General features: G+C 46.0%; 1 protein-coding gene across 8 annotated transcripts in view; it reads left to right on the top strand.

Moving 5' to 3' along the window:
- auts2a (activator of transcription and developmental regulator AUTS2 a) overlaps positions 1–21,884 on the top strand; it is a 241,864-nt gene that overhangs the window by 9,824 nt on the left and 210,156 nt on the right. The window contains exon 1 of one of the 8 annotated variants that reach the window (XM_023833011.2): positions 2,624–2,849. The exons of the other annotated variants lie outside the window; for them this stretch is intronic. The gene's annotated coding sequence lies outside the window, so the exon portion shown is untranslated. Of the gene's footprint in view, positions 1–2,623; positions 2,850–21,884 lie in introns of those variants that run through there. 8 annotated transcript variants of the gene reach the window in all.

Raw genomic sequence — 21,884 nt, 5'->3', positions numbered from 1 at the left:
ACTTTTTACTTGCATGTCTGCTTTGTAATTCTCCTTTACTGTTCATATTATCCTGTATTTAAGCTCCCTGTAAGAGTACAATCTGTGACATGTTGACTTTTTTTGCAGGGGAACTTAGGAGACCCATTGTCGCTTGTACGTACTGCTTAATACTGAGAAAAAATTATATTAAGCTTTCAAATGCAATTTGCCCTGGGACGTGTTAGCACTTATTCTAGAAGGTTAATTCTGGGGAAGTAATTTAGAATTGTCCGGTGTGCCCTGTGAACACATGGTTTAATTAGTTTTATGATCGCTAAGTTATTCCATCTGTGGGAAGGCTATTTGGTAATGCCAGTATTTAGCTGTGCTCAACTCATTCAGTAAAAGTGTTCTGCTAAGCAGTCACAATTAACACTCATATTTAACAAATGGGCTCCCTTGTTGAAAATGCTGCCACTCATTTATTCTTTTTGGCAAAATGTACTCATCATAACAGATGGATATGTGCAGATTTGTTCAGTGTTTCCCCTTTAGATGCCATGAGATCAAGATGTCTTATTTATTTGTTGACTTAATTTCTACTCTGTAGTCGAAATTGATATATGGGCAAATCTAATGCACGATCCTCTCTGTTTTAAACCTCTCCCACACCCACACAAAAGTAATTTTAAAACACTGTGGCTTGTAGCTAGATATATTAAAAAATTTTACACAGTTGAACGGCGTGACCCATGCACAGCTAGACAGGTTGTTGTGAGCATGGATAGCAGAACAAGTTGATAATGTTTATGGTCCCATTCTGAGGCTCTAAGGTCTGGATTTTCATGTCTTTCCTTTTTCAGAAAGCTAGTGCTATAAATTATAATTTTGTATTTCCATAACAAACAGAACTGAACTGGTGGTATATATGTGACATACAATAAACTATATGGAATATTTATATGGAATATGTATACGTATTCTCTGTTTCTCCTCAAAGTTCTGGAACAGTGAGCTTTGAACTCGGTGCCCACAAGGTCACTGCTAAGCCTGTGTCTTTAAGAAGCTGGACAAAAGCGATGGTAATGAACAGAGAGGACATTGTGCATGTATCTCTTAGCATTTTAATATTGTGCGACACTCATCTTGGTCACATGATCAGAGCTGAAAATGTATTTTATTATACCATGTGACATGACTTGTTATTGCACAATAAGACCTTTTGTTTCCCCCAACGTGGAATATAGAAATAATGTTTTTATGCATTGCTGGGGATCCGCATTGTATGCAACTCCATCCAAGTGGTTCTGGCAGAATCTGTTGAGAAATGCTTGGTGTTTTCAGATTGAATAGAAAATCTATGGTGCTACAGCCATTGTAAAAAATGATTTGTATGGCCATTGATGGGGCTTCACATGTGTAAAGCCAGGATTATGCTGCCATGCTTGGACTTGGACGGCGTTTAGGTGTCATATAGCAACTGGGTTTGAGTGTGAGGCAGGCCTGCATTGTTAAGTTTGTCTTTTTCGTATGGTCAATGCGAAAATAACTATTCAGGCAGTAAACAACAAAATGAGGATTTATAGCCGCTAAACTCTTAAATTACATAATTCACAGAAATGGAAAAGGGCACTATTTGCAAAGTTATGATGATGATTACCGTCACCACATATGAAATTACCATATGGTTTCTGAAGCCGACTACATTTTTTAGAATCTGTAATGCTACTGTGCCAATTGGGTTAAAGGACAGTTTGTTTAATCATCCTTTTTGGATGAAAAACATAACTGACATGCACCCTTTGTTACCATTCTGAGATCTTCACTGCTGACCTAAGTAGATTTTCCCATAAGAGTGGTTGTGTGTGTTGTTTTTTTTTTTGATGAACAATTTAGTTTGCAGCATCGTGACATGTGCTTCAATCTACTGCAGGTCAGCACTGAGCACAGCATGAGCTAATGTGATTATCAGGGGAACCGAATTGGGGAAGCAAGGTCAGGGTGTAACACAGTGTCGCTATAAATGAGTAAATAAACATGCAAATTAGCCAGCATTGCCCGTGTGGGCTGCAGAGAGCACCCAAGGAAGGGTAATTGGATAGAATCTGGATGAATGCATTTGGATGATGTCGCTATATTGTCCTTAAATCCACTCCTCTTGGCAGTGTATGTAGTGTCAGAAGTGGCTGGTGCAAAGGAGCAAGAAACTCTTTCAAGTTTGAGGGCTGGGTTTGCAACATAGATGAAATAAATTTGGCAAGAATGTAACATCGTTAAAAAGCAGCTGGTCGGGTTTCTGTTCCACTTAGGGAGTGCAGAGGACTCAGTCACTATGCCTTTAAAAAACACATAATGTATCCTATTATGTCACTGTCTATTTATGTTCATTATTATCTGCTTGTTATGTCATTGATTGGCCAAACTCAGATCTTTGTTCAGTGCTGGTTGTTTCCCTGGCTTGTGTGTGTGTAGAGAGGTTTTAATTGTTTGAGTATCTCTTGAACTAAACTGGGTATTTATGCTAAAATTAAACTGTTCCCTTCTTAAAAAAAATTTAATTAGACATTTTGCATCCTGGTGTGGCATCTGAGTAACTGGATATTTAGTCGTTCCCAGTAACTCAAGCACTAAGCCGCCTGAGACCTATTTATAAGGGCTGTGTTTGACGTGCTTCACCCTGCTCACTGCTTTTATTCAGCTTAATTAAAACGACATAAAATGTTGTTAACGGTGACAGTTACAGGACAGCTGATGGTGCTTTGATGAAAACACGGCCTACAGCACCCAACTTTACGATGAAAAGATGACACGTGCTTTTTGGAGGGGTGGAAGCATTCCAGTTCCTCGCTCCATGGCAATATTGCATCCACTGCGCCTGTCGCTGTCAGGTTGTGTTACTTTTCATTTACAGTGTGTGTGCGTGGTGTTTACTCTGTGGTGTTGACTGATCCTCATGAAGGTAGTGTTCATGCTGCTTAAATAATGTATCAGGTGCATTTTGGAGCGCTGCTTAGTCCCCCAGTTGATGCTTAATGAAAGTGTGTTTTTGTGTCTAATAGGATGAGATTGCTTGGCAAAGATGTACGGTAATTGAATTGATGCTTGGAAACATGTGGGCTTTGAAGGACTGTGTAGAAAATCCTCTCTGGGAGACAGAGTTATTTTCACGCTGAACCTGGGGGGGGGGGCAGTGGTGTAATTTATATATACCCGTGTACGCAGAGGTTTGTACCAACCCCTGTGCCTGTGCCGTGCATGTCGATCTCAGCGAGGGCGCGTAACGCGGCTCCCATCCCAGATGCTCCCGGGCGCTGCTTATTTTAAAAATGGCATGAATATCCACGATGAAAGTTTATCCTGCCTGGCCGCAGCGTCCCTACAGGATCAGGGATTGATTTCCATTGTGTGTGTGCGGTTACACCGGTATATTGGGGATGTGGGGCATACATATGTGTGTGAGTACAGAAATACTGGGAAAAAAACGATATTTACAGCCAGATATGCTGTGGTCTACGGTTAACAGCGGTCCAGCAAAGTCTTTCGGCAAACACGCCACTGTGGCCCCACCCAGAAGAGCAGTTAGTCTAATTGCACCATGCCGCGTCTCTAGCAGTCCTTGTTAATTTGCACTCAAGCTCGGTAACACAGGCACTGGTGGTCACACGGCTTTCCAATTGGTCCACTTTGATTCCCAACATTACCGCCATTTTCCAATTTATGCCTTCTTGGTGCCAGTTTTATGGTCTGGTGATGGTTTCGTTATGGCTAGACTTTGTGATTAATAACCCGATTCCTTTAATGATTCCTTATTTTCCTTTGATTATGTCTTCATAAAGGGATACAGTAGGTAAGACAAACTAGATAATGGCAGTAATAAATATCTGTATCTCATACATCCATCCAGCCATCTATCCATTTTCTATATCCATTTTTAATTGATAGGTGTGGGGTTCATGGTAGTTTGTTATTTGTAATGGATGTGCTGAAATGGTCAATGTAGTAAAATATAAAGACTAAAAAAAGCTTTTGTGTCTGTGCGTCGTTGTGTGTCTCTGTTGAAATGACACTCAAAGGCCTTGTGTGAAGCAGACACTTCCTGCTGAGTGCAGTTTGATGTGTGAGTCCACACACACACACACACAGGCACGCACAGAGTTGAGACGGCCTGGGGGCAATTTACCAGCATCATTGAGCAGGCTGCTTTCATGCTGGAATTGTGTGTTTTCTCACAATACCTGCCATTTACTTGGCGTTTTAGAGGGCGTTTGTTTAATTTCTAGTGTGTGTGTGTGAGCATGTGGTCATGCTGGGGGCAGCCCCCACTTAATTTGATGTTTTGGAGGCCCGTGGCCTAAGGGCAGCTTGCTCCTTAAGACTCCAAAATGCCTGTAGGTGTGCTGTGCAAACTGCAGCTTGTGGGTCAGCTCGACCCCGAGTTGCCAGTGTTGTCTAATGGTCAGCTGTTTGCCCGCGGTTCCCCCGGTGTCGGGTTACAGTGCGGGGCAGCGGGAAGTCCAGTGTCGGCTCCAGTTAAGCTCTCTCTGCATCATGCGGGGCCGTGATAAAAGGAGTATTTGCGTGTTTTGTGTTGGCCGCTGGTTATTGTTTTTAAGTGATTGGTGCAAATTCCACTAAACATGAGGAGCACTTTCAATGATAAAATTTTAAAGGCATTTTAGCAAGATTTCCCCTTTAGCTAGGGGGAGTCAGCAGCCACATTGTAGATAAACATCTGTTCAAGGGTGTCCACGGGTGGCGTGGTTTTGACATTTCGTGCGGCTTGGTAGCTGACTCTGGGGTTGCGCTTTTTGGCTCACATCCAACGTGCCAAGCGTGTTGTTAACAATGGGGGAGAACGCCAAGGGCTCAGCACGTGTAATTTTCCTGGGTCGTCCTAGCATAAATCGCTCGGCGGCTTGACAGTCTGCATCTGACCCTTCGAAGTTTCTGCAGAGCATCTTAATTACAAAAGTGCTTCCCTGAACAGCTCTTCTGTGTTCCTCACCTAATGGTATTTTCACAATGACAGCCCTATCCAAAAAACTGCATGCTATGATTTTGGCTTTTGTTGTGGCAATTTTTTATTGTAGGAATCATTTTTCTCTGTACTATTTATGTTGAAATTGTTGCCCTGGGTGTCTTAATATTTGCTGTAATATTTCAGGGTTGTTCATTGATCTTTTGATGTGAATTCCCACCCCCACTGCTGTGACACTGCGTCCGTCTTGATGCTGGCTGATGGAGCAGTATCACGTTTGTCTTAATGCCTTTTATATAACACCCTCTATAAGCTGCAAACTGTTCTTTCTTTGCATGCCTCATTGATTGTTGCTGTGTTTACCAATTTGCAATGTGTTAGATGCTCGTAATCGCATTCTCATTTTTAATCGATTTCATTTTCAATAGAGAACATATTTAAGCATTTAGCAGCAGGACTGTCTTTTTGTTAGCAGATAAGTGTCTGTGATGTGGTTCGTTTCCTGGTCATTTCAGAGAAGAAAATGGCTTTTGTATTGGGTTACAAACAAGTCATTTCAGTGTTCAGTAGGTGTGAAATTTTACATTTACATTTATTTACTTAGCAGATGTTTTTATCCAGAATTACATTTAATTGAGAAGGCAGAGTCAGACAGTCCCTGGAGCAACTGGGGCCTAAGGGCTTTGCTCAAGGGCCCAGCGGTCACATCATTCTGGGTTTTGAAACGGCAGTCTTCCAGTCACAGGCTCAGTCCTGACCTGCTGAGCCACACACACCCCAGTTTGGTATATGTGTGTGTGTGAGGGCGTGGTCCCAGTATACATAATATTGTGGGTACCAAATGTCCCCACAATGTGAGTAAAAACCTGGTAACTCCTACCCAGCCCTGTCAAGATAAGGTTGTTATTGTTGGGATTAGAGTTTTGCCCATAGAAATGAATGGATGGTCCCCACAAAGCTATGAGTACCGGTCTTTGTGTGCGTGCGTGCGTGTGCACGCTCCCCCCCACATGAGCAGTGTGTTCCTGTGGGGAGGTTTTAATAGGCCTCAATGTTAATGGCTACATTACACATTCAGCAGTCGCGTTTGTCGGAAGTGACTTACAAGTGAGGGAAATAGCACATTACAAACATAATGCTGTTGAGGACTCAACTAGGCATAACCGTGGCTATGCTGAGCTTCCAGTGAATACCCAGGCACAGGTGCATGCAGTATTAGAACAGAAGCTACACAACAACTTCTAACAAAGCAAGAACTTAATAAGACTATTCTAAACTAGAAGTGCAACATAACATTTTTAGATACATTTCTAGAGGAATTTGTGGAACAGATGGATCTTGAGGTGTTTCTTGAAGGTGGAGGGGGAGTCTAGTGACACTTTTATCTCTGTTTGGAAGACCTTGGCTTTGCAGGGGCAGACGGTCGCCACAGAGGAGCGCAACCCACCCTCCCCAAAGAATGATGTGAAATAGAGCATTGATTGTATCAGTGCAGATGGGGCATAATGCGTAATGTTATTGCCTCATGTAAAAAAAAACCCCACCAACTGTAAGAGCCCAGGCCCAGCCGCAGACACTCAGGGCCTGTCACGACTGTCCGTGCCGCTTGGTGGAGTTATGATTGGAAAATGGCTCCGTTGCATATGAATAATTTACCGTCTCAATTTCCATGTGTAATTTTTTAGCTGTTAGGAAGCAGGTACTTCTGAAGAACCACCACACATATTTGTTCTCTTAATGATGCTAAGTTTCATTGCTGAGCTGATTTAAAAGGCTCTCTGTAGTGTCTGGCATCATTCCTCTTGTTTTCTGGCATTTTAGTTTGCTGGCTTTAGTTTGCTGGCTTTTCCACGTCGACGTTCCAGAATTTAATCACCCCCCCTTAGTGTCAGGGCGTCTGCTAGTCAAGCGTGTTTAGCCACGTTTCCTGTATTTGTTTAAAAAAAAATGTTAAGAAGGTAGCTTTGGTTGTGTGACAGGTCTTTTTAATGGTTTTATTTTGCTTTTCTTGCTGTTTTAATTTAGTTAATCCTCTTTTTTAACATGAAAGAATGTGAATTCAGATCATGGCAATAAATCTTAATCTGATGACTTCTATAATTAATAAAGCTTCTGTGTGCATATTTTATATAGTACAGTGTGTGTGTTATGTATGTGTGTATGTGTGTGTGTGTGTTATGTATGTATGTATGTATGTGTGTGTGTGTGTTATGTATGTACTGTATGTATGTGTGTGTGTGTGTGTGTGTGTATGTATACTGTATGTATACATATACAGACACATACACAGGGAAACACGCATACATATACTGTACACACATACAGTTGTTCCTGCTGCAACATGACTAATGTTCCTGAAAAACCTCACGCTCACTAAAATTATGTACTAAAATACACATATCCAATGGGAAAAACAGGGTTAGGGAAATGCGACTCCAAAACTTAGTAACTCACATCAAACAAAAATAAAAGCAGTGATACCAGTGGCCAGTACTGTAATTAGTTACATTTTAAATAAGAAATAATAATAATAATAATAATAATAATACATTGATTAATTATATCATAAACATCTCCTGTGGGTCTTATGAGTATCACGAGAATTGCCTAGTGTAGTAATTGCTTGAGCTGAACGTGCCAAACTGGCTAGGTGTAGATTGTTCAAAGTGAGTAGTAGTGAAACATGAGGCTGAGCACACATACAGCACAAATATAATAGATTAGGGTACTCAGAGGGGCACTGAAGGCAACATGGCTACAGACAGTCTCCGAAAAGCAAATTTAAAGTGAATTAGAAAAGGCTGCTGTGTGTTTCCTGTGATAATTTGTACTTGAATGTACAAAAAGTTTGGTTCTTTTAGATTTGAAAACTGGTTAGACCGACTCGCTGAAAAGAACTGGCTCAAGAGCATGATTCATTCAGAAATCGGACATCACTATGATTAAATTGGATGGATGTTTTTCTGTGCAAGTAGTGTTTCTCGCTAAAACCAAATTGCGTTGTAGTTCGCATAGTGTTTTCCCTCCGACTGAAAATTGGGCGAATACAAATGCCATCCCATATGAGTTGCGTTAGAACAAATTTGCAGTGTGATGTCACGTATTATATGTATTCACATACACACACATGCACACACATACAGTATTGTGGTAAAGTCTAAGGCATTCAAAGAAAATGTGTAAATGATCTTCATGTCTGCTATTAAGTGTTTTCCTAGCCATTTCAAAACCTCTCCTTAAATTACCCAAATATTTGCAGTAACCATCTAACATACCCATGTATGTAACTCAATTACTAGCACACCTCGTTTAGCTAATCAGTATCTCATTGAGTTATTTACCTAATTAAATTCATTATTTAACTGAGCGGGTGGTAAAATTTAATGCATTCATGTAATAGCTGGGCCTGATGAGAGGTTTTACAGTGGTTTTGTTCTAGTCATCCAACAAGGCATTAATGTTTTTTGGAAAACATTAAATTTTGGTTTATTTCTTATTCTTTTGCTGTTTATTTTCATATGTTCTAATGTTAAATTGTGTTTTTTGAGCAGATATACACTGCACCCAAAAAAATAAACATTTTCTTTGACTAAGATTTTTGCACAGTACTGCAAAACGAGCTTGTTGGGCCGAATGGCCTCCTCTTGTTTGTAAATTTCTTATATATATATATATACCGTGTATATATAACGATCATTTTTTGTATGTTGTATGTGTATTATCAGCTTATTCATCATGTAGAGTGCTTACCCCTTGCAGCAGTGGTAGAACCACTCAAACCATGTGTTTATATGGGACCCTCGAGGTTGGGGGGCCCTGTGTTAGCAGCAAACAGTCACTGCACTTGGAGGGGTGGTCGGGGGGGCACACAGTGACTTTCTGAGGGACTAAGCGACACTCTTGACCCCTTGATATTGATAGTTCTGTTTTACAATCTTTACTTTCTTCCTGACGTTCCCCCAGCGTTAACTGAGCCCAAATTCTGCACCAGTTCTGTGTGCTGCACAACAGCTGCTTGGTTCTGATCCAGAGCACAGCCCTCACTCAGTAGGTTCCAGGAGTACGTTCTGCGGCTTTCCACCATGGCCACGCCGAATTTCTCAGGAAATTTGTTGGGGTGCAGCTGGGGGGAGGGTGTTTGCGGATGAGATACCAGATAAAAGCCGAATACTGCACTACCTTCTGGATTTCGGCTGCTCTCCCTTCTCTCCCAGGATGTAGATGGACCCTATTACCACATGTGTGTTCCTCTGTGTGCCATGTGTCTGTGTTTGGAGTAGCGAAACAGAACCGAAGGGGAAGCGATCGCGCTCGCCCCCCGTGTTTTTACTTGCCCTGTACATTCCTGCACTGGATTAGATGCCAGAGCATGCAGGCTGTGTTGTTAGAATGGCGCCAGGTCTCAGCCACTAGAGCTCTTTGTGTTAGGGGAGTCCAGGACCCCGGTTTGAGAGGAAACCGGCCTGCTGAGCCGCTCTATTCATTAGGGGGACTCCAAATCGATACCTGCTGTGTGGAAAATACAAAAAAAATCACGCCAGGCCACCAGCTTTCAATAATTTCTGACGCATAATCCCGGTGCCCCCCGGGTCCCGGTTTAATTAGCACAGTTTTCCGAAACACTTGACTGATGCGGAACTGGATTCGGATCAGTTCCGGCTTGTTTTGCTTGGGGGTATTGCGGGTACACAAACAAGGTCGTGCCCTTAACCTTCCGTTGACCTGGAAGTGGTGCTGTTGCGCAAAGCCTGCAGACAGACAGCATCCAGAATCGTGGGTACTTTGCATGTACCTTCCCTGAGCGTGGAGGTGAGTCTGAAGGCAGATCGGCATTTTCTCACCGCTTGCCTGTTTCGGCCATGCGATAGCACTGACAGAATGAGTGCAGGCAGCCCTTCTCTTTGGAGGATCAGGGGACTGAGGATCAGCTCAATGAGAATTTACTGGATCACACAGATTTTTTTTGTTGTTGTCTAATCCTCCACTTGCGGCATTGTGGGAACGTATGTGTGAACATCCCCCCCCCCCCCCCCCGCTTGGCTGAGACTCATCCCCATAATCAGATTAAAATCTGCCACCTCTCCTTCTGCTAATCACTGCACAATTAAATGAAAACCTACTTTCTTGTAGGTGATGCGGTGCAGGCTATAATGAGACACTCGAAAGGCCATCAGCGCAGTTTGTTTTTAATTAGCGCTTCTTTATTACTGGCTGAACCCAATTTCATTAAGTAATTCAGCAGAGGACGTGAGAGGAGTGCTTCCCTTAATTTGCTTGGAGAAGTGGACAAAACGGATTCCTCTGCTGGCAAAGGGTGTCAGGTCTGGTGTTTTTTTTTTGTAATTTTATTTAAACGAGCTTCCCGAAGAATGCTCTTTGATTCTTATTGAACGTGGGGGTTGCTCAAGAGCTTGGTCTCACTTTAGAAGGGGCCCTGGTCTTTGCTATGTTTTCCCCCAATGTTTTGTATGTGTTTTGTTGGTATACGGGGGAAAAGACCCACTTGATGTAAGCCTACAATGGAGGCACAGGGTGATTGTGCGATGACTTAAGGAAGAACGACTGTGGGATTAATGATGTTCTGGGGAAGAATCCTCCTTTTGGCGTGCCTCGTGTTTTTGAGGTTGACATTGTGGATGTCGACCGTACCAAAGCTCGCGCTGAAAGTGAGAAGTGTTGAATCTGTTTCTTGTCATATGCGGCCTTTCATCTCTGGTGCTGAGCCCTGCTTTGCAAGGGAAATGCGCCGGGGCTTGGCAGCTAGATCTGTAAAATGTAATCAGAGGAGCCCGTGTTGGATCCAGTCAGTTCGCTCGCAGTCTGGCAGCCGCGACGCGGCGTTCTGTCAGTGCTCGAAATGTTTCGCGCCCGACGCACCGCATTTAAGGATAAGTGGAAGCGTTTTGTTTTCGAGAGTCTCTTTAAAAGCTGTCCAGCTTCCTCCATAAAGCTCATTCCGTCTTTGCGTTATCAGTATTTCTGTAGGATGAGATGATGCAGACAAGAGAAAATAATCCTGTTTGCACAGGTGAATTTCAGGTGTCCCCGTGAGAGAAACCAAGTGATTAAATATATTATGGAATAAGAAAAAGGTGAACTTTAAATGAACCTGTAATTCCATAACACCAATGGGCAACTAACACTTGGTTAGTGAAACTAGTTTGTTGTCCCTGCCTGAGCTTTCTCTCATACTCAACATAATCATAGGTAGTATTATATTAGAGGCAGCTTTATGCTGTTGTGTGATTATGATATTAACTTCAGTGGTTTGAAATTTTGTGGAGTGTGCAAAAAAAATAAAAAACCTCAGGCTCGAAGCGTGAAACATATTGTATTTCCTGCCTTCATTAGATCTCAGTCATTAGGCGTAATAGTAGCTGACTTTGAGGAATTTAAATTGTATCCCGGTTATGCTTTCAGAAACTAATCCGTGCGTGAGCCCCACACCATTAGATACGTAAATGTGTTCTATGAATTGAGAATAATAAAAAAACTCTTTGACTTTCAAGAGCTCCGATATGCCAGTGTCAGGTGATTAAACCGGGAGCCTTCTCGTGGGGATGCTGGTCTTTTGATGTTATTCCGGGTGAATAACTTGACGTGCCGAGGCCACCCTTGTGGAATTCTGGGAAAGTCTGCACCTGCGATCTTGATGGCTTTGGCTGCCCTTGCCTGCCGGTGTGCTGTCAAGTCCCATAAGGCTGTGTTCTCAAAGGGACCCCTGAGCACTGCGTGTGGGTGTGTAGCAGGCCTTGAAATCTCTTTCGGGACACCTTGCTGGGGGACACCTCTCATTAAAACGGAAACGTCGCTGTTCATTGTTGTCGAGCGTGGAGTTCATTCTGGGCTTCAGTTTGTAAGGAGTGATGGGGAGTTGGTGGGAAGCGGCACTGAGGCAGCGAACAGCTGTTTGTTATGAGGCAGAGGTGTGATATGTAGGTGAACGCAGATCCAGGGCAGCCTTGTGAGCTGCGAGCGGGTGAGTTAACATGTCGTCGACCTTGAAGAGCATGACAGGTGAACGGAAGCGTAATCCCCTTGCTGTCTTGCTCACTAACCTATGGGGGGGGGTGGTGGCTTTTGCTGTTGATGCAAAACATGCCCAGTAGCTGCTTGTGACTTAGAACCGTGGTACTTCATCCCTGGGTGGAATTTGTGCCGTTTGTACACATGCACCATCTTGCTGTCCGTGACTGACACAGACACAAGTGTCTATTCAGGTGAGAGTAAGTTCTGGGGTCGGAATGCAGGGTATGTCAGCACCCCTTGCTTAGGGGGCTGGGGGGTTAGGATGCTGTGCCTGTGAACACAAGGTTGCTGGTTCGAATCCCAGTATCCGCAGAGTGATTTCAATGATAGGCCCTAGAGCCAGACTCTTAAGCACCTATTGCTACAGGGATCGGCTTTCTCAAAAAATTATGTCACTTTGGATAAAAGTGTCTGCAAAATATAAATGGTAAAAAAACATCTGGAGCAGTTGGGGTAACTCAGGGACCCCCAGATGGGGGACATGCTTGCTCCCGCCCACCTTCCAGCTCACCTTTACCAGGTACTTGGTGTTCCAGATTGCTTGATTGTTTTGGTTAGTTTTTGATTGGTTGGTTCCGGTGAGCTGGGAGGGAACAAAAATGTGAATTGTTATGGCATCTCCAAGGACTGGGCTGAGAAACGCTGCTGTCGGGCCCTAAGGTGATACAATGACTCTGCAGGCCACAGGAACCCTGGACTTTCCAGATACGGGCACAGATCTGTGACCCACTGAGCTACCCTGGGCCCCTTGCAGTGGGATTGTGTGACACTTACGTATTGATGATGTTGCCTGTTACCCGGTCAGTGCCTCTGTGTCCTACAAACACTAAGCCATTCTGTCATCCCATTTAGCGGCCAGGTGTGTGCTGACGAATCCCAGTTTAAATTCATTAGGCCCAGTCTCTGAACTCACCCCGTCTCTGTGCCATTTCAGATTAATTTCTCCTTCCCCAGACAAAGGCAGTGGATTAAACAACCTTTTAATAATTTCAAACACTGTCCTAATGTAATATTTGAATGAGTAGTATCCCGTAAACCGCCGGCCAGTGCGGGCACACATTGGCAGTACACGAGCTCCCAGGCCCTCCTGCAAAGGCGCTTCTTGCTGATGCAGACATTTGCTTGTCCCTGTAGACATTTACCCTTCCTTTCCACCTGCGGTTTTTCTTCCCCAAGAGCACCTGCTATACTGGGAATAATCAGTAACCACAGGCCCTCGTGATGGCAGCCTCGGTCTGTTGCCGTGAGACAGACGGAGGGGCGAATTAATCCACAGGGCCTGCGGCCTCGTATCGACATGCTTCTGCTGTGCCCGTCATTAGGGGAAGATGATTCGAGTGCGGGCGGCGTGTGGAGCCTCACGCGGCGAGCATCGACAAACACATTTCATTTGTTTTCTGATTAACTGTAGGATCAGCGTAATTGTTTAGCCCGTGCAGTCAGGGGGAACCATCAGGAATGCCTGCCTTTATTGATGTTGTACGCTCGCCAAGAGGATGGGGGGGCGGGGTGTAGGTGGCGGTTAGGCCACTCAAAGGCGTCCAGGAGACAAGGCCTACTGTTCAGCCACCAAGCTGCGCTCTTGAAATACAGGTGGTGTCATTGGCATTATTGTTATTGATAATAGTAATGGCTGCATAACCTGTGGTTTAATTAAAAATGACTTCTGTTGCTTGAAATTCATATTTTGCACACTGGCAATGTTTTACTCTTAAAAATCCAGCTTCCCCTGGATACCAGAACCACCGAGGTTATGGTGACACACTATAAATATATTTGCTGCCAATATTAAATGCATTCTGAATGACAGGAAGGAAACATGCTTTGCTTGTCTCCTTTTCTAGAAGTTCATATGAAACTCAAACATTAAGGCAGGTCTTGGGTTTGCTGTTGTGGGCATTTTCATCTGGACTCGGACTTTAAAGAAGTACGTGTATCAACTGGAGGTACGGTTGCTTGTTTGTGAGGTTTCGTCTTTGCTGTACCATTCTGGGAGAGCAGTCGTTCTGTCAAGGAACAGCAGAGTCACTTTATCTATGTGTGGCCCTCTGGCACATTGCCAGCGGAGTCTGACAATGGACTGTGGTTTCGGGCACATACAGGGCGCTCAGGGTCACAACGGGAAGAACGAGCCTTTGAAAGTGTTTCCCTCTCCTGAAAACAAGCACAGGGGGTCACAGGTTGCTAGACTGGAAGCCAGAAGACTTCTTGTTGCCTTCTTAATGTCCAAGATCCTTTACAGATGGCCAGTAATACCGTTGATGTATGACTTGAGTGTATGTTGTGTGCTGTTTAACAGTACGTGGTAAGACCTTGCAGGTAGATGTTTCCATCTTCTCTGTGAATGCCTCTGGGAACTCTCACCTCCAGGCTTCATCTCCTGCTAATTGAAAAGTTGCTGCAAAAGGCCCCCCCTCCAGGGGGGTGGGAATTACTCAGCCCTGTTTCACAGTTGTCATTCTGATTGCGTTTGGGAAATTAATTGAACTACGGATTGCCTGTGGTGGTGGCAGGTAAAAAACAGTCTGTCTTTCAACTGGATTTGTCCAGTTCGTGAGGCTGGTCGTCAGTCTTGTGCTATGGGTGAAATTTATTTCTGATTAAATATACATTTTATTTCAGTACCCAAGAAGGGAAAATCCATTTGCCAAATTTCGGAATAAAATCCCTGTTGCTTAGGAGGAATATTTTTTTAATGAAAACTCAGTAAAGGAATGCAGATGTCCATTTTATACACAGTATACTCTCACACCTGTCCTACTGAAACGATAATCGCATGTTGTATGACGCTTGGCTGTCCTGGCATACTGGAAGAGACGTTTTCATCACTTTATAGGGTTGCGGCGGGTTAAGTACAATCAAATGAAATGGTGGCGAAAAGCCAGCACGCTCTGTCAGCTTGCCTGAGTGTGGGAGATACCTGGAAGCAGGATCACGAGTTCTCCCAGAGTCCGAGGAGAGTAAATACAGGCAAATTGTTCTGAGATTGTTGTTGTCTGTGCTCTCAGTGGAATGCTAATTCGGGGACCTGGGGAGAGTTCTTCATAGTACATATGCATGGGAATCGCTCGCTTTGTTTACTATTTTGTCTGATACCTACCTGCTGACTGCCAAGCGACTTTCAGTCCTAGCGACAGATGCTCGGTGCTGGGATCGAGCAGCGACTTCGGGCCTTTCCGCAGCTTAATGCCAAGCTTTAGCATGACTCATCGCGGAGGCCTGCATCTCCTCACTCATCATGGCCCCGCAGAAAGTGTCGCTTTGCTTACAAAGGGCCTGTCTTCTACATTCACATAGGGGAAGGGAACGCTTCGTGCATTTCCCGCATCCGCTGCGGTTGTTCTCTTCGCGACGGACTGAGAATCGGCCTTACTCTGGTGAATAGTTTCCCAAAGAGGTGAAGGTGGATCTTCATCCTCAGGGATGCCATGGAAATGCAGCGAACCTGAAAGGGGCCGGCGGTGAGCCTGGGAAACACTGGATCTCGGTGGTCCTACCGTACCAGTCTGCACGGCATTAGCCATTCGCTGGTCTTTTCATCTATAAATCATTTGTTTTATAAAATTCCTTTGTGCACACGGCTTCTCGTGTCAGGGGTTTATAAAATTTTCATTACCCTAGGGATGCCTGCTACATCCTTTGAGCACGTTGAGAGCTCGAAAAAAATAAAAATGTTAATAAATTAAACAATGAAGCAATTAAACAATGAATATAAATTTATGAATCAATCACAGCTGGCGACGTTTATGTCTCTCACTTTGCTTTTATGGGACATTTAGCTTAATATGCCTGCATTGGCCTGTAAAAAAGACCACATCTCATAAGCATAACGTGCTTGTCTGTAGTGTTCTGGGCTGTTCCAGGCTGTTCCGTACCTTGTTGAGTACCATGTCATGAGCGCATGCGCACAGACATTGGCGACTGGCTTCTTGCCCGTTTCCATCAGTGCTGTCTGGTGCTTGAGGACACCGAGCGTTAGCCGGCTGCCTGGGAACAGATTTTTAAATCTGAAGCGGGCTTTTCCACTTTTAAGCTACCGTCGCCGGGAGCGGCTTCGAAGAACGGCGTGACTTTGCATGTGATTGGGAATGAATGAGGTGACGCTTGAATCGAATTGAATTTGGCTCCCGCTCTGGCGGGGCCCAACTTGCCACCGATTGCCTGCTGCGCTTTGCACGATAGCTTGTCGCCAGAGTGATGCCATCTGAAGACGGACCGCCGTTTTATCCTGGGTAAATGAATCGCGCCGAGGTACTGGTACAGAGGGGCCCTGCAGTGCCAGCCCCATTCTCCCTGGATAATTACGGTGTCGCTCTTGGCTGGGCAATGGTTTCAGGCAGAGCTGCAGCCTGCCCTGACTGTTATTCCGCTTAGTGGGGTGTGCTGGCCATGTTCTCAGCGTGGGCCACTTCAAGGATCTCCCACATTCACAGGCTTCCCGTGTCCATTTCCTGGGGAAAAGGCTGCCTGATTGGGCCTCAGCCGGCTGGATCCGGTTGGCCGGTCATGGGAGGAGGAGGTTGACATTCATTCCTTGCAAGTGCCTCCACCATGGACCTTTAAACGAAACTGGCCAAGGCCATTAGACGAGCCGGTTGTGTACCTAGGGTTAGGAGTTGTTTTCAGTAATAAGGCCAGTCTTGCAGTTTTATTTTCTCTTGCATTTCTGGGGAACTGTCTAGTTTGTGGTGCCGGGTCATTGCTAAAAGAAATTCTTAAAGAACAGGTCAGGTTCAGATTAAGCAGCTCTTTTCTACTTCTGTAATCATCAGCACTTGCTGGTATCCAGGATAGCCGGAGAGGTGGGGATGGTGAGGGAGCCCATTAACACCTTCACTCTGAGTTTGCTGGGATCACCATCCCAAGGTTTGCTTGGGATCCCCTGGCCTCTATGATGGAGCCCATCTGTCAGTGTGTTTGTCATCCACAGTGTTTTTGTCTTTTGTGAATGGAAGCCTTTTTTTCACACATAAATAGGGTGTCTCCCATGGCAGTTTATCAAAAGATAAATGGAACGCCAGCAGAAATGAGGAAACCCTCTTATTTTTCTGGCCCCCGAGACAGCAGTGAGGGGGCCCTGTTTGCATGCTGTTGTTATTTGTCTGGGGAACGCAGGAATAAACCTGTGTTTAGCCTGTGAAAATGCTGCAGTGTTTGTGATTGATGAATGGCTGCGGGTAGAGTGACTTAGCCGCTTTGGGTACCTTGACACTATGAGCTTTATGATACAGGGAGGAGGAGATGTACGACCCAAGCGGGCTCTTCGGGTCAGGTGAAAAGTTCTTGTTGTTCTAGTGCAGGGGCTGTCAACGTTGGGTCCATGGCCCCCTAAGGGTCCATAAAGCAGTTACAGGGGGTCTGCAGACACCCTGGGTGGGAGTGAAAAAAATATTCAACCCCCCCCACCCCCCCTCGAAAGAACTATTAAACCCCATTCCCTGTCCTTATGTGATCAGGTATTATTGGTAGGGGGTCCCTGGATTAAGAAAGTTTGAAAAGCCCTCTTGTAGGAGGTTTTATTTTTGAGAACAATGATGGAGAGTCAAGGGCGCCCTGATCAGAGTCCGACTGGAGAGCAAAGCGCAGGAAAACAAACTCTCTGTTTATCACGGGAGTTCAGGCAGGAGGTCAAATCCGGATTGCCTTTTCAAGCTGCCCGAGGTTTGGCTGGAAATGAGAGCTGTCCGTCATTGTGCCCTTTCAGGCGACACTGTGTGCTGTGGAAGCTCTAGGCACACGGACCGCACCGCCTCTGCTCAGCAGCTTAATTACAACACGGCTCTGCCGAACGGCATAAACAAACGCGTAAACAGACACCGCGCAGCGAAATGAGCGCGCTCCTCTTACCCTTCACTGAATCATTTAAAGGTGTGCCTTTCAGTGGGAGGGCATGGCAGCCACCTCACGGTGCGGTGACACGCAGGTGACACCTCTGCCGAGCGTTTCCAGTCCCCCTCCCTGAGGTAACATACTTGGCAGCTCCAGAGTTAATTTCCTCCAGGCAGGCTATGTAATCCCCCATACGGCATGGAAAATATCAAGATTTACAAGGATTTAAATCCCTTGTTGCTCTGGTCTTTTTTTGTGGCAACTGGTGTCAATCTTTTATCTGAATTTACTTGACTGGAGCATTAGCAGGATGTCATCATTTGGTGAGCAGCTGTCAGCCACCAGCCATCCGGTCTCTCTTCTCCGCTGTCCCCTCCTGTCAGACTCTCTCTCTCTCTTCTCCCCTGTCCCCTCCTGTCAGACTCTCTCTCTCTCTTCTCCCCAGTCCCCTCCTGTCAGACTCTCTCTCTCTCTTCTTCCCAGTCCCCTCCTGTCAGACTCTCTCTCTCTTCTCCCCTGTCCCCTCCTGTCAGACTCTCTCTCTCTCTTCTCCCCTGTCCCCTCCTGTCAGACTCTCTCTCTCTCTTCTCCCCAGTCCCCTCCTGTCAGACTCTCTCTCTCTCTTCTTCCCAGTCCCCTCCTGTCAGACTCTCTCTCTCTTCTCCCCTGTCCCCTCCTGTCAGACTCTCTCTCTCTCTTCTCCGCTGTCCCCTCCTGTCAGACTCTCTCTCTCTTCTTCCCAGTCCCCTCCTGTCAGACTCTTTCTCTCTTCTCCCCTGTCCCCTCCTGTCAGACTCTCTCTCTCTTCTCCCCAGTCCCCTCCTGTCAGACTCTCTCTCTCTTCTCCCCTGTCCCCTCCTGTCAGACTCTCTCTCTCTTCTCCCCAGTCCCCTCCTGTCAGACTCTCTCTCTCTTCTCCCCTGTCCCCTCCTGTCAGACTCTCTCTCTCTCTTCTCCCCTGTCCCCTCCTGTCAGACTCTCTCTCTCTCTTCTTCCCAGTCCCCTCCTGTCAGACTCTCTCTCTCTTCTCCCCTGTCCCCTCCTGTCAGACTCTCTCTCTCTCTTCTCCGCTGTCCCCTCCTGTCAGACTCTCTCTCTCTTCTTCCCAGTCCCCTCCTGTCAGACTCTTTCTCTCTTCTCCCCTGTCCCCTCCTGTCAGACTCTCTCTCTCTTCTCCCCAGTCCCCTCCTGTCAGACTCTCTCTCTCTTCTCCCCTGTCCCCTCCTGTCAGACTCTCTCTCTCTTCTCCCCAGTCCCCTCCTGTCAGACTCTCTCTCTCTTCTCCCCAGTCCCCTCCTGTCAGACTCTCTCTCTCTCTTCTTCCCAGTCCCCTCCTGTCAGACTCTCTCTCTCTTCTCCCCTGTCCCCTCCTGTCAGACTCTCTCTCTCTCTTCTCCGCTGTCCCCTCCTGTCAGACTCTCTCTCTCTTCTTCCCAGTCCCCTCCTGTCAGACTCTTTCTCTCTTCTCCCCTGTCCCCTCCTGTCAGACTCTCTCTCTCTTCTCCCCAGTCCCCTCCTGTCAGACTCTCTCTCTCTTCTCCCCTGTCCCCTCCTGTCAGACTCTCTCTCTCTTCTCCCCAGTCCCCTCCTGTCAGACTCTCTCTCTCTTCTCCGCTGTCCCCTCCTGTCAGACTCTCTCTCTCTTCTCCCCTGTCCCCTCCTGTCAGACTCTCTCTCTCTTCTCCCCTGTCCCCTCCTGTCAGACTCTCTCTCTCTTCTCCCCAGTCCCCTCCTGTCAGACTCTCTCTCTCTTCTCCCCAGTCCCCTCCTCTCAGACTCTCTCTCTCTTCTCCCCAGTCCCCTCCTGTCAGACTCTCTCTCTCTTCTCCCCTGTCCCCTCCTGTCAGACTCTCTCTCTCTTCTCCCCAGTCCCCTCCTGTCAGACTCTCTCTCTCTTCTCCCGCTGTCCCCTCCTGTCAGACTCTCTCTCTCTTCTCCGCTGTCCCCTCCTGTCAGTCTCTCTCTCTCTTCTCCCCTGTCCCCTCCTGTCAGACTCTCTCTCTCTTCTCCCCTGTCCCCTCCTCTCAGACTCTCTCTCTCTTCTCCCCAGTCCCCTCCTGTCAGACTCTCTCTCTCTTCTCCCCAGTCCCCTCCTGTCAGACTCTCTCTCTCTTCTCCCGCTGTCCCCTCCTGTCAGACTCTCTCTCTCTTCTCCGCTGTCCCCTCCTGTCAGTCTCTCTCTCTCTTCTCCCCTGTCCCCTCCTGTCAGACTCTCTCTCTTTTCTCCCCAGTCCCCTCCTGTCAGACTCTCTCTCTCTTCTCCCCTGTCCCCTCCTGTCAGTCTCTCTCTCTTTTCTCCCCAGTCCTCTCCCGTCAGACTCACTCTTCTTCCCTATCCCTTTCTGTGATCCCATCTGGATGTCAGAAGTTAGACTTACTGTAGACCTCAGCAAACCTGAGCCTGTGGATCAGAACCCTAAATTTAGTCTTGGTGAACATTCAAGTTTTCAGCTATCTAAAGTAGAAGAATATAATTACACAACATTTGCCTCTTTGGGTGCTTGTGTATGTTTGTGAAGTGATTTGTTTGTGCAGCTTCTATAGAAAAAGTTGACATTGCAGCTGATCCAGGCTCCACTGTGTTGGAGCGGTAGTCTGGGGTTGTCATTGCTGCGTTTTTGTGATTTGCTCCCACCCACATGCTCGTCCTCTCTGGAAGGTTACCTGTGACCCCACATAGCCCCATGCCATGGGCTGGGGGGGGACAGGACATGGGGGTGTGCCTACCACACTTACTGCCACATATTTAGGCCCCTCTCAAGCTTGGATCAGTTTTGATTGTGAAGGTGGTTTGTCATCATGCTGGGACAAGGAACCCTTTGCCTGGCCGATTTGTCAGGGAAATCCCTCCCAAGTTCAGTTATTCTTGGTTATTCATACTAAAAAACCATCTTGATGATAGATTTGATTGTGATGCAGATTTTTGGAATAAAAACATTTATCTTTGGGAATAAAAAGGGGAGATAAATGAAGTTGATCCCCGCTGGTGCTCAGCCATCTGAAAATATATAAATATCTTTGTTGTGTTTATTTCATCCAAACAACCCTATCCTGGGGTAAGTTTCCAAAAGTCTCCTTAATGCTACGTTGTTTGTAAGTTCATGTTAAAAGATAGAACTTACGAATGACATAGTGTTAAGAAGGCTTTGAGAAATTCACCCCTGGTTGGTTGGATGGATGAAAGGGCTATTTACCATGCAAAACTGGTTCCCCCTGCTCTGTCTGTTTGGCTGTTTGTCGTCACCAAGCAGGGGGTCTGTGGAGAAGAACTGTAAGAGCGATTTGCCATCCCCATCACTTTTGACTGCCATCCCTGATATGTTTATTTTTTTGGGTGGGGGGGGGGGGAACAGGGGGAAAGAGTGAGAGAGAGACCAGACTGTCCTCTTTCAGCATTCACTTCACATGCCATCAAGGACAGGGTTGTCTAGTCACCAGACTCATTTTTTTCCAAGCCCCCGCCCCCCCAGGTACATGACCAGCAGACGGGTCTGCATGATAATGCGTGCTGCAGAGAACCCACTGTAATTGGTGCTGCAATCATTAGCGCCAGTCATGATCGACGGTAGCTTGACATAAGTGGCCACGCTATACCTGCGTGCGCATGCCCACCAACGCAGTGGTTGGCACGGTAACCGGCCATGCATTTACGGAGATTATGTTTTTACACTAAATCTGAAGAATAATGAAATGCATTTGAAATTTACAGTGATGCTTAATGTGTTATGCGCTTAATTGTCACAGATCGACGTGTGACTCCCAGTCTGTTTTGGCTGCGTTGGATTCACACACTGCTTGCTGAGTGGTGAAACACGTTCCAGGTTAATGCTTTTGCAGGCTCTGGGTGTCTGGCTCCTCCTTTAAAATGCTGCTGCTTCAGCAGGTCGTTATTGAAAAGCAGTAAGATGGAATCATCTGGCACTGTAACCCAGATGGATCAGCGGCTTTAGCTGCTCTGCACTCTCCAAATGTACCTGTTTCTGATTTTAAAAAGAAGAAAAAAATCATTCATGCATTCTTTAATTCGGCAGCACCCAGTTACTTTATCCGAGTGAAGAGCGCCTAGACATGGCTGTATGTGCTCAGG

Source organism: Paramormyrops kingsleyae, chromosome 6 (genome assembly GCF_048594095.1).
Source record: "Paramormyrops kingsleyae isolate MSU_618 chromosome 6, PKINGS_0.4, whole genome shotgun sequence".
NCBI classification, from domain to species: domain Eukaryota; kingdom Metazoa; phylum Chordata; class Actinopteri; order Osteoglossiformes; family Mormyridae; genus Paramormyrops; species Paramormyrops kingsleyae.
Note: the sequence above shows the minus strand (reverse complement) of the source record. Positions and strands in the feature narration are given on the sequence as shown.